This window comes from Molossus molossus, unplaced genomic scaffold (genome assembly GCF_014108415.1).
Source record: "Molossus molossus isolate mMolMol1 unplaced genomic scaffold, mMolMol1.p scaffold_m16_p_14, whole genome shotgun sequence".
NCBI classification, from domain to species: domain Eukaryota; kingdom Metazoa; phylum Chordata; class Mammalia; order Chiroptera; family Molossidae; genus Molossus; species Molossus molossus.
This window is the reverse complement of record NW_023425349.1, coordinates 56,318,170-56,331,891: the sequence shown is the minus strand read 5'-3', so window position 1 is coordinate 56,331,891 and position 13,722 is coordinate 56,318,170. Positions and strand designations below refer to the sequence as shown.

The 13,722-nt window shown below is 40.0% G+C and overlaps 1 pseudogene; it reads right to left on the bottom strand.

Moving 5' to 3' along the window:
• Positions 1–3,853: 3,853 nt before the first annotated feature.
• On the bottom strand, positions 3,854–4,650 carry LOC118629314 (annotated as a pseudogene).
• Positions 4,651–13,722: the final 9,072 nt, after the last annotated feature.

Genomic DNA, 13,722 nt, shown 5'->3' with positions numbered 1-13,722 from the left:
ATTTTAAAAAAAGAAAAACTCCACTAACCTTTAGGCCAGCCACTGTATGGATGGTATGATGAGCAAGATATTCTCAGAAAGTTACTAAGACAGGGATGCTGTTTAGAGACTTAGGCAATTTTGTTAAAGGATTTGATAACCTCTCTCTTGATATTAAGATATTGTATAGAGAGATGGGTGGAGATGGAGGAGGGCATGGGGGGATAAATGGTGATGGGAATAAAATAAAGAGAAAAAAAAATTTGTACCATCTCTTAAAATAAGTACTTTCTATATTTAAAGCTCATTTGGTATTGGGCTAACTTATTTTATCGATAGTAGTTAGGACCATAAATAAGCCAAGATGTTAAATGGCATTTTTAACAGAAAACATTTTCAAAAATTATTTTATCAGCTCATTATGACTGAGAATGCACATCAAAAGCTCATAGAGGAGACTTGCAGATAAAAAGGCAAATATTTCAGCTCAAAACTGTGGCTGACTATAGTTTATTTCTTTGGCAGCATGCGCTCTGTGTTTTTATTTTATTCTGTTTATATTAGAGCATACAGCTCCATAAATGAAAAAAAAAAAGTGGATTTTAAAAAAATGAGGTCAAGTAAAAAATAAAAGTGAGCACTGGCTGGTTTGGTTCAGCAGTTAGAGCATTGGCCCGTGGACCACAGAGTCTCAGGCTCGATTCTGGTCAAGGGCATGTACCACGGTTGCAGTTTGATCCCCAGCCCTGGTTGCGGTCATGCAGGAAGCAACCAATCCATGTATCTCTCTCACATTGATGTTTCTCTCTCTCTCTCCCTCCCACTCTATCTGAAGATAAATGGAAAAGTATCCTCAGGTGAGGATTTAAAAAAATAAAAGTAAAACGGAAAGATGGGACCAAAAGGAAAACTGATGTGTCACTAACCCCTACCTAAGTCAGTGGTTTTCAACTGGAATATACCAGATACATTCTAAGAGCATTTAATAATATTGCATATTGCTTTTTGTGGTGATTTAGAAAATAATGTAAGAACCCTCTGGGTCATCTGTATAAGCACTTAGTACTGGTGTGAGACTTTTTAAAATTAATTAATTTATTTTTGTTAGAGATGTTTCTCCTTTTTCCCCCCACTGATTGCCCCCTTCTCCTCCCTTCCCACCCTGTCCCCACCTTTGTTGTCCATGTTCATTGTTCATACATACATGCATATAAGTTCTGTGGTTTATATCTCCCCCACCTCCTCTTCAGGGGATTGTCAGTCTGTACCTCAGACTGTTATGTTCATTATAGTTCACATATAAGTGAGATCATGTGATATTTGTCTTTCTCTGCTTGGCTTGCTTCACTTAGGATAATAGTTTCCAGGTCCCTCCATGTCATCTCAAAGGATAAGAGATCTTTCTTTCTTACAGCTGCATAGTACTCCATTGTGTATATGTACCACAGCTTTTTTTATCCATTCGTCTACTGATGGACATTTGGGCTACTTCCAGATCTTAGCTATTGTAAATAGTGCTGCTACAAACATGGGGGTACATATATTCTTCCTGATGGGTGTTTCGGGTATTTTCGGGTAGAACAAATACTTCAAAAGTTCATATGGAACCAAAAAAGACCTCAAATAGCCACAGAAATCTTGAAAAAGAAGAACAAAGTTGGAGGGATCACATTACCAGATTTCAGGTTATACTACAAAGCCACTGTAATCAAAACAGTCTGGTACTGGCACAAGAACAGGCATATAGACCAGTGGAACAGAACAGAGAACCTAGAAATGGACCCAAGGCAATATGCTCAATTAATATTTGACAAAGGAGGCAAGAGCATACAGTGGAGTAAGGACAGCCTCTTTAATAAATGGTGTTGGGAAAATTGGACAGCTACTTGCAGAAAAAATCAAACTAGACCATCAACTTACACCATACACAAGAATAAACTCAAAATGGATAAAAGACTTAAATGTGACTCATGAATCCATAAAAATCCTGGAAGAAAATGTAGGCAACAAAATTTCAGACATTATACGCAGCAGAATTTTTATGGATACATCACCTAAGGCAACAGAAACAAAGGAGAAAGTGAATACATGGGACTGCATCAAACTCAAAAGCTTCTGCACTGCTGTGAGATTTTTGTCCTTGGGACTGTGTTTATGTTTGCAGTTGGATGGTCATGGGAACAAATGAGAAAAGCACAGGGACAGTTCTAAAACCAAAATGATATGCTGGCACCAAATGAAGCCCAAGTACCCTTACAGTACACATGAGTGAAAGTTTTTCAGTAATTTAAACAGAGAAAACCAGTGAGAGAATTGAGTCATCATCACACCATATACCATAATAATCGGCATGGGGCTCAAGGGAACCTGGGAGTGGTGATAAATCTCAACATTATTGCTTCATCCAGCATGTCTACTAATTCCATTACAATGAATTGCACTAGTTTTAGCATTTTGTTTGCATTAAGTTTTTATACTTGTTTTGGTTCTTCAATCATATAAGTGTTATAAACAGGAATTTATAACTCTTTTTGGCTTATACACAATTTAAGAAAAAACTAGAAGCATTCATGAGATTTATGCCCCACACAATGACTACTGCTGGGCCACAAAAGTCAGCATTGACCTTTATGGTGGCTAAAACTAAAAGAAAGAGAAACTTGATTAGCTAAAGATTCATCTTATCTATAACATAAAAAATATTGCATTAACTCAGGAGAAGAAGTTTTGCAGGCAGTTAAGCATGAGCAAAATTTCCCCAAGGAGTACCTATAAAATTAATACTGAGCAGTGGAAGGCCAGTATTTATAACAACGCCCCATGATCACTGAAACAGCCAGTTTAACCCCATTATTTCTATAGCATCCTTTGATGCAAGACAAAGAAGAATACATACCAATTAAAATAACTGCAGTGGATCAAAGCAAAATGAACAACTAATTCAAACAAAATTATAACTGATTCATGTGAAATTCTTTTTGTTGTTTTTTTTTCTTTACAGAAACAGTTTTTAGTTTTTAATAAACTTGTAAACAAAAAAGCTCCCATTTCAAAATGAAAACACAGTTCCAGATCTTATAGATGTTTACAATGATTACATTTATCTAAGCAACATACATACATGTTCAGTCAAGATGTTAACTGAATTTCTGTGACAAATATGCTTTTTGTTCTCAATACCAAGAACATTATAGTTAATGCAGAGTCCTAAGGATAATCTGGTAGTCATTAAGTTTTTCTTAAGTCTTCACTTAAATGCTGTTATTTCTAGCACAGGTAAGCAGGCAGTCTTTCAGATGCTTAAACACTGGAATCTTTGGTTGCTACCATATCAGCTGGCTTGCAAACAAGAAGCCAACCATGTTAAGAATGTTTTACGTGAACAACCTGCAAACCCCAGGGATGGATAAACCCTAAGAATGCACAATCGTGAGCATTTACAACCATCACAACTGTGGTTGAAGATTGTTCATGCCATTTTTCTGAAATGAGATCTCAAAGCAGTATAGTTCAAAGGAAGATTTTATCAAAAAATTGGCATATGCACAATTTCTCCACCAATTTGTGTGTCAACCATTTTGTTAACTTTTCCGCTTGAAAAAAATGCAATAGAAAACTGGACACCATGTTGCACTACCTCAGTCAATAGTCACAATTACAGCGGCTACAACTCAGGACACAGCATCACCAATGCTGCCCAGAGCCCGTTTTTACTGAAATTAAGTTCTTTACACCAAGTAAATGGTTGTCCACAAGCACTGTCTAGTGTACATATGAACTAAAATTTCTAGATTTGGGAAGAAACAAATGCTGCTCTGATCATCTGCACTGCTTCTTCTACTCCTTGATTCGTGCTCAGAAACCTTTTATGTTGTCAGTTTGCTTGCCTGTGGGGGTTGGGCCTGCTGACCCTGCCCCCTTGAAGAGGCTGCCTGTTGTCTGCTTTCTGCTTTAACATTGTCCAGTCAAATGTGCAGTCATATTGGTGGTTGAGGGTCCTGAAAAGAATGCGGAATAGCTGCCTCAGATACACGTAACCCGGGCTTCCTCAAAGCGCAGTCCACAACAATAGTTTAAGTACATGCAAATTCTGCAGGAAACCCCTTACATAGAACTTCCACAGGAGGGCACATCTCTTTTCACTAATCTTTTCATATTTTTGTTTCTTTGTTGCAGCCTTTAGTCCTTGCCAGGACAGGCTGGTTCTATTAAAGTACATCAAAACATACCCTACTGATTCCATGTCATCTCGACGACTCTGTTCACTACCAAGATGTGCATGATGCTAGCATACCGGGCAGTGCCGGTGAGATTTCTACCTTCTCTCTGCGGTATGTGTTGTCTTGTCTTGTGGTCTCTGTACTTTTTGGCCAAATCAAAATCATTAAGGAATAACTCATTACAGTGACGCCCAATACCCATTAGGAAGTTATCTGGCTTAATGTCTCTGTGTATAAAATTCTTTGTATGCACATATTCAAACCTACTGGTCATCTGGTCAGCGAACATAAGTATAGTTTTCATTGTGAACCTTCCTGAACAGAAATTGAAGAGGTCTTCGAGGCTAGGTCCAAGAAGATCCACGACTAGCACATTGTAGTCTTTTTCCTGACCACCCCACTATATGTGGGGGATACCAACCCCACCCTGAAGCATCTTACAGAGTTTGCTCTCATACAGCAGCTGCGGATGCCTGGCCTTCTGAGATTCTAGCTTCACTCCCACCGATGTAACTAAAGAAATAAGGTTGCCTTTTCTCCTTATCTCTGTGCTAAAGAGAAAAAGCAACTGCTTCTCTACCATTCTAGCTTCCTCTTAATATTTGAAAATATAAATATTTAACTTATGTAGAATCTGGTACTTCAGAATTAAAATACATGGAGTTTTCATGAAATTACTCCTGTTTTTATGTGTTCTGTCAAAAAAGAGGCTGAAAATCATTTATAGGCATATTGATATTTGTTTCTTTCATTTTAACCTGTGATTAATAATTTCCCAACCAAATGACTATTTGAAGCTAGAAGCATAATTCTGTTCAAATTACTAGAACCTTCAGTGTTTCTCCTGTCTAATCTTTGTTTATGACATCATGCCGTGATAATAATTTTCACTGTGTATTCCCCATAATGAACCAATTACACATGTAAGCATGCTCACCTATAATAAATGGCTAAGAACACTTCCTGTAACCATGCCAAAGGCAAATTGAACCATACGTATATTAATAGATAAATTGGTATTCATATTTTAATTTGGAGATAATTTGTAAGAATATTTTTTGATAACATACCCAATTATCTACTAATGTCTACACCCCTGCCTAAGCCAAAAATTGAGGACATAATCCTGCTGTCCCCATCTCTGTCACACTAACATCCCATCGATCAAGCCCCACACAGCTTAACTCCCTAAGTAGCTCTATCCTTTGCTTCTCTGTCCTTCTCGCTATTATCCTAGTTCAGGCCCCCATCATCTCTCATCCGCATTATTTCAGCTGCCTTCTAACTCTTCTCCATCATTTTTCTCACGTCCCCTCCCCCCCAAAATCCCGCTTGCCTCTGGCCTTTTCTCATCCCACTGCCCGCCCTTCCTCCTCCCCACTCTACTCAGCTTCCCCAGTTCTGCTCCAGCCATGCTGTCTTTCTTTCTTTCCTTGACCCGGACACATGGTTTCTCACTTCTTTCACAGTCTGTTTCTTCTGCTCAAATACTCTTCTCTCCATTTTTCCTACAGACTTCAACTAGAGTGTTGGGCCTCAGAGTAAACTTAACCAACAATAAGTTAGATTTAGATGCTTTCCAGTGGATGCTCAGAGCATCCTACACTTAGCACTGTTGTATCACATATCGCACTATGTTCTAAGTTCACCTGTCAGTGATAGCCTTCAGACGTGGGCTGCTTGAAGAAAGAGACAAGGTTTCGGGAAAAAAAATTCTTTCTAATACACACACACACACACACACACACACACACATATGATAGATAGATATATGAGTATATGTGGTAGATGGATTCTGAGTATGTGGTAACTAATTACACATGGCACTGTGGTTCTAAAACAAAGGCAGTATGACATGGTACAGGGGAAAGGACAGACCAGGACTTGATCGTGTCCCTGCCTCCTCATCAGTTATGAAAACTTGGACAAGTTATTTAATCTTTCCAAGGCCTAGTTTCCCCATCTGTAAATGGGATAAGACTTATCTACTTTCAGGGGTGTTGTACGGGGTTCAATGAAATGATACACATAAAAGAGCTGACACATATTAGATTACTTTTAAGAGATGGTTATCATAGAAATACCCTGTATCATCTGACTGCCATTACCACCCCCACCAGCCTCTCCACCCCCAAAGTATGGGATATACGGAGGTGGGAACAGAACACAATCAAAAGAATCTAAGAGCTTGAACAACCATTTCAAAGTCCAGAGGATGGTAGTAGGTGTGCGGTGGGGAAAGGGTGTGGGTAAGGAGCCCCTTTTAGCTAGAGGGAGATCTACTGACCTGTCCCTTAGATGCAACCACTCTGTAGCCTGAGCTCAGGGTGCATGGGAAGGAAGCAATGATCGTCAGGACCTCAAGGCAACTTCAGCTTATGTGGTAAGGATGCCAAGATGGTGGTGGAGAGCACTTCAGTATACACACAAATCACCTAGAGATGTTAAAATGCAGATTCTGATTCAGTGGATCAAAGTGGAACCTGAAGTTCTGTATTTCTTTTTTTTTTTTTTTTTTTTTTTTTTTTGGTACGTGCCCCTAGCCGCTAGGGCCTAGTGGGAACTGAACCCAGGACTCTCTGGTCCACAGGCCAACACTCCAACAGCTGAGCCAAACTGGCCAGGGCTGAAGTTCTGTATTTCTAACAAACTCCCAGGTACTGTTAATGCTACTGATCCAGGGAGTACACTTTGAGTACCAAGGACACAGAAAATAACCACTTATACTAACTCTTACTGGTGTAATGACATGGAAAAACTGTAAGTCTCTTAGCATGTGGCATGAGAATTCCTTTGGGGAAGAACACTCTGTGTGTTTGGAAGAAATACTCTGATGAATCACTAGGGCTTAGGGTGGGGGTGACTCACCCAAGCACAAGTTGAAGTCATAACTGATGATCTTAAACTGCCTTCTCAGGAGGGGGCATCCCATTGACTTCAAGGTCTTTTCGTCTGTGCACCAGGAAGAGTGGGGCATCTGGGTTTGAGGGCAGAACATATTTGCTCTGCATAGGAGGTAAAGGGAGCCAGGGGAAGAGAGGCTAATGGGGGAACTGGAGAAATAGAGACCCACATTGGAGAAATGTCTATTAGATATATAGAAGTTGTTTGCTTGACAATATACTTATTTTCCTTGATTCCTTCCAAGGAATCCTTTGGATTGCTCACCAATGCTTTTTGTGCATGAAGTCCCTCCCTCCCTCCTTCCTTCCTTCCTTCCTTCCTTCCTTCCTTCCTTCCTTCCTTCCTTCCTTCCTTCCTTCGAAGGGGGAGAGAGCTTGAAGAGGCTACTGAGGGGACAGCTCACAGCTATGTTACACCAGCCTCAAAGGTTCTCTTCAGCAGCTGCTGGGTGGTGGTAGGCAGGCGTGAGAGTGGGACAGATCCCATATTCTATTGTTGAGTAATATGACTCTATGCTATCAAAATCAGTAATTAAAGTAAAGAGCAATAATGGGTTGGGAAAAACACAGAGGCAACAATGACATGGGAGATAAGAGAATAAAATGTTTGGAAAAGGCTAACAGTGTTGGGAGCACTTGCCTAGAAAAGATCAGTCATTTTCAGGCTTGTGTTATTTTGTAACTTCACAAAACCAGAACTCAAGAAACTGGCACTAGTTTTAAGAAAGAATTTTAATCTGGGGTTCAGGAAAAGGCTTGCAGAGGTGATAGCTTAGAATCTCCTAAAATTATGTGCAAAATTATATGTATATGCATATCTTTCCAAGGAGAGGCTATCTAGCCTTCACTGAACTGCATATCAAATGGTCATATGAAAATGGTTAAGAATCACTGCCTTCAAAATTAAAGCCAGCTAAAAAAAAATTAAGATACCCAGGAATAAACTTAACCAAAGCAGTAAAAGACCTACAGTGATACCTCGGTTCTCGAACGCCTCGGTTCTGGACCAAATCGGTATTCGACCAGGAGATTCGAGAAACTTTTGTCTTGGAATCCGAACAAATATTTGGAACTCGAACTTCCGAGATGAGCCGAGTTGAGCCGACTGGCGTTCATTCGGCCCAGCGCGCCTTGCTCGCGTCATCAGTGTGAGTGCAGAGAGAGAGTCACGCTTTGTGGAGAGAGTCACGCTTTGTGGAGAGAGTCACGCTTTGTGGAGAGAGTGACGCTTTACACTGAATTTAACCCTTAGACATACTGTACACTTTTATTTCTTGTTGAGACTTATGTTTTTCTACATATTATATACAAATTAGGCCAGTAAATAGGCATTTTCTGGGGCTTGGAACGAATTAATCCAGTTTCCATTATTTCCTATTGGGTTTCATTGCTTCGGTTCTCGAACAATTTGGTTCTCGACCGTCCTCCTGGAACGAATTATATTCGAGAACGGAGGTATCACTGTATTTGCAGAAAATTCCAGGACATTGAAAAAAAAATAGAGGAAGATATAAAAAAGTGGAAGCACATACCTTGTTCATGGATTAGAAGAATTAACATAATTAAAATGTCCATATTACCCAAAGCAATCGATAGATTCAGTGCAATCTCCATCAAAATACCAACAACATATTTCACAGAACTAGAACAAATACTTCAAAAGTTCATATGGAACCAAAAAAGACCCTGAATAGCCACAGCAATCTTGAAAAAGAAGGACAAAGTAGGTGGGATCACTCTACCGGCTATCAGGTTATACTACAAAGCTACTGTAGTCAAAACAGCCTGGTACTGGCACAAGAACAGGCAGATAGATCAATGGAATAGAAAAGAGAACCCCAAAATTAACCAAAAACATTATGCTCAATTAATATTAGACAAAGTTGGCAAGAGCATATAATGGAGTAAAGACAGCCTCTTTAATAAATGGTGTTGGGAAAATTAGACAACTACATGCAAAAAAAATGAAACTAGACCATCAACTTATACCACACACAAGAATAAACTTAAAATGGATAAAAGACCTAAATGTGACTTGTGAATCCATAAAAATCCTAGAAGAAAATGTAGGCAACAAAATTTCAGACATCATACGCAGCAAAATTTTCACTGATACATCACCTAAGGCAACAGAAACAGGAAAAACTGATACATAACCTAAGGCAACAGAAACAGGAAAAAATGGGACTACATCAAACTAAAAAGCTTCTGCACAGCAAAAGAAACAGCCATCAAAATGTAAAGGGAATCCACTATATGGGAGAGCATAATAATACATCAAATAAGGGGTTAATTTCCAATATATATAGAGTGCTCATACAACTCAATGAAAGGAAGACAAAGAACCCAATTTAAAAATAGGCAGAAGACCTAAATAGACACCTCTTCAAACAGGACATACAAATGGCTAAGAGACATATGAAAAAATGCTTAATGTCACTAACTAGAGAGATGCAAACTAAAACAATCATGAGGTATCACTTCACACCTGTCAGAATGGTCACCATCAACAAATCACCAAACAACAAGTGCTGGCGAGGAGAAAAGGGGACTCTAGTACACTGCTGGTGGGAATGCAGACTGGTGCAGCCACTATAGAAATCAATATGGTGTTTCCTCAAAAAATTAAAAATGGAACTGGAAATGGCAATTTGACCCAGTGATCCCACTTCTAGGAATATATACTAAGAATCCTGAAACACCAATCAGAAAGAATATATGTACCCCTATGTTCAGAGCAGCACTATTTACAATAGCTAAGATCTAGAAACAGCCCATGTGTTCATCAATAGATGAGTGGATAAAAAAAGCTGTGGTACATATATACAAAGGAATACTATGCGGGTGTAAGAAAGAAAGATCTCTTATCCTTTGAGACAACATGGAGGGACCTCAAGAGTATTATGCTAAGCGAAATAAGCCAAACAGAGAAAGATAAATACCACATGATCTCATGTATTTGTGGAATATAATGAATAAGGTGGGCTGATGAACAAAATAGACCCAGAGACATAGAAAGGGGTATGGTTCAGACTGACAGACCTCAGAGTAGGGGAGTGGGGGGATGGATAAATGAACCAAAGAACTTATATGCATGTGTGCATAACCAGTGGACATAGACAACAATGCTGGGAAGTGGGGGAGTAACTGGATGGGGAGGATGGGGGTCTAGGGGAGAAAAAGGAGAAACATCTGTAACAAAAATAAATTAATAAAAATTGGAAAACAAAATTAAAGCCAGCTAGAAATTGGTCTTTGATACTCTTGCCTAAGAAAATAATGAAAAAGTGGACAAAAAGAGGAACTAGGAATCTTGTCAATAAGAAATTGAAATAATCAGTCCATTGTTACACTATTGTCCTTCACTTAAAAACAGTGAGGTTCAGCCCTGGCCGGTTTGGCTCAGCGGTTAGAGCGTCGGCCTGCGGTCCCGAGAGACCCGGGTTCGGTTCCCGCTGAGGGCATGTACCTCGGTTGCAGTTTGTCCCCGGCTCTGGTCGGTCGTGCGGGTGGCAGCCACTCGATGTGTCCCTTCACGTCGATGTTTCTCTCTCTCTCTGTTCCTCTCTCCCCCTCCTACTCTACCTGAACAAAAAATGGAAAAATGTCCTCGGGTGAGGATAAAAAAAAAACAAAAACAAAAAAAAAAAAACAAAAAAAAAACAGTGAGGTTCAGCCCTGGCCGGTTTGGCTCAGCGGTTAGAGCGTCGGCCTGCGGTCCAGAGAGACCCGGGTTCGGTTCCCGCTAAGGGCACGTACCTCGGTTGCAGTTTGTCCCCGGCCCTGGCCCTGGTCGGTTGTGCGGGTGGCAGCCACTCGATGTGTTCCTTTCACATTGATGTTTCTCTCTCTCTCTCTGTTCCCCTCCCACTCTACCTGAACAAAAAATGGAAAAATGTCCTCGGGTGAGGATAAAAAAAACAAAACAAACAGTGAGGTTCAGCGAGGTTCAGCCCTGGCTGGTTTGGCTCAGCAGTGAGAGCGTCGGCCTGCGGTCCAGGGAGACCCAGGTTTGGTTCCTGCTAAGGGCACATACCTGGTTGCAGTTTGTCCCCAGCCCTGGTTGGATTGTGCGGGTGGCAGCCACTCGATGTGTCCCTTTCACATCGATGTTTCTCTCTCCCTCCCTTTCTCTCCCTCCCACTCTATCTGAACAAAATGTGGAAAAATGTCCTCGGGTGAGGATAAAAAAACCCAAAAATAACAAACAAAAAAACCAGTGAGGGTCAATATGCATAACCAATGGACACCAACAATAGTGTGACGAAGGCAGGAGGGGGGTGGGATTGAAGAGGAGGGGTCAATGGGGAAAAAAGGGAGAAACATCTGTAATACATTCAACAGTAAAGGTAAGTTAAAAAAAAAACAGTGAGGTTCAGCCCTGGCCAGTTTTGCTAGCGGTTAGAGCATCGGACTGTAGACCAAAGAGTCATGGGTTTGATTCCGGCCAAGGGCACATACCTTGGTTGAGGTTCGTCCCTGGGTCGTGGGGGAGGCAACCAATCGATGTGTCCCCCTCACATATCTCTCTCTCTCTCTCTCTCTCTCTCCCTCTCTCTCCCTTCCACTCTATCTGAAGATATTTGAGAAAATATCCTCTGGTGAGGATTAAAAAAAAACAGTGAGGTTCAGTCACAGGATGATGAAGTTTTTATATCTGTTTAGAAAAGTAAAAATGGCTTCCCTTGATATTACTCAATAGAAAATAGTGACCAATTATTTTCTATTTCCATGGCAAACAAAAACAATAATAAAACATGGCACCAGACTGTATAAAACAAATTCAAGTTAGGTCGGTAGTTCTGTCCCCCAGGGAATATTTGGCAATGTCTGGAGATATTATTTGGTTTTCTCAACAGAGGCGGGGGATGGGGTACTAATGGCAGCTAATGGGTAGAAGACTGGGAAACTGCTACCCATCCTACAGTGCACAGAACTAACCTCACAACAAAGAATCATCCAGTCCAAAGTGTCAGTAGTACAGACATTGAGAAACATGAAAACTTCCTGGTCATGAAGAGTACCAATAATTGAAATAGGTATCTTAGGGATTATAAAATTTCTTTCTGTGAGGTTTTTAATGAATAAGAACCTCATCCCCAGCTGGCAAAGCACCATCATTTTCTACAGAGGTGAAGGTACAGTTGTGGAGATGAAGCTGACGTGAGAAAGGAGACTGCAGCTTTTTCAGTCTCATGGCCTCATATCACTGGTGCGCGGTAGGCACTTAATATGTATTTGCAGAATGAGTAAATATCTTTATGGCTCTTCCTATGACAAATGACTTGCCACTAATTCAACTGCTTCTAGGGTCAAATGCCTTAGGAAGAATAATTATATTTTATCAAATCAAAATGGTAGAAGGAGCATTTTCTCATTCCACTGAGATTTTGCTTCCTGGCAATTGTCATCAGTTTGACTCAAATAAACTCATACTGATCTCTAAAAATATTGAAACTGTAGGTAAATTTAGATAGGAAGGCAATCACCTGGTCTGAAATTTAGCCAGAGGTGTCCAGAGCCTGCTGGAAAGTAGCAACAATCCTTAATAATGTATCCTCCATATGAGCCTCTCCAAGAACCAGTTTGGAGAGGGCTGAGCCCCTTGTGGGAGGAGAGCTGTCACTTTCCATGGCACCAGTAGCAAAGTGAGTCATGGGTTGGGGGGGATCCTTTTCCTTTAGCTAGAGCATTAGAGCTGGGCTTGGGTGGCCGACATCACCACATATCTCTGGCTGCCTTTTGGAGGCATAAGAAAGAAAGTGGTTTGAAATCTTTGTAACAGTCACACATTCACACTGAAATACTGTAGTAAGTGAGAAGAGAGAAATAGAAAATCATGTCGGCACCTACCAAATTAATCAGTCTACACTTGCAGCTCACTTTATTTTGGAAGTTGTATAAGGAATCACAAGTCAATGAATATAATTATATTCTACTTGTAAAATACTGCCTTTTAAGGGAAAAGATGTAATTGGAATTTAATAAGCTGAATTACTAGGATTTATATTCATGGGCACAATTTGTAAATTTATGAACATGGTCTGCATAAAACCCTCAATATTAACCTTTAGTAGGTCGGAGACATGCAATAGATGCCCATCTTATTTTTAATGAATAATTAGCATTTTATACTGTTATAGATATTCTATAGAGTTGTGGTTCTGAATTTTCAGATTAGCAATTAGTCATTTACTGGATGTTCAGTGCAAGAAGAGTATTCAGCACTGTGTTTTCCTCAGCTGGACTGATTAAGCAGCTAATTATAGAGGTGGCTATTGCAGCTATGGTCCCTAAGTTTAAAGATAGTCATAATAGTTAGACATAGCTATATTTGGCAGTGTTTTTCTATTGCTGCATTATAGAGAGAACTATATGAGCTATAATCTTTTCTCATTAGTGGTGAAAGAAATGAAAAGTGTACTTGCATTAGTCTGTACTCTGTCAAAACAAACAGAGTCAGATGTGCCTGATCAGGTTCTGTTTTTTTTTTTTCCCCAGGAAAATCAAATAAAGGGTGCTACTTTTTCTAAAAAACATTCGCATGAGATACAAAGCTGACCTTTTGAATGGGTATGAATTATTTTTCAGATTATTTCATCTGAATTAATGGTAAATCT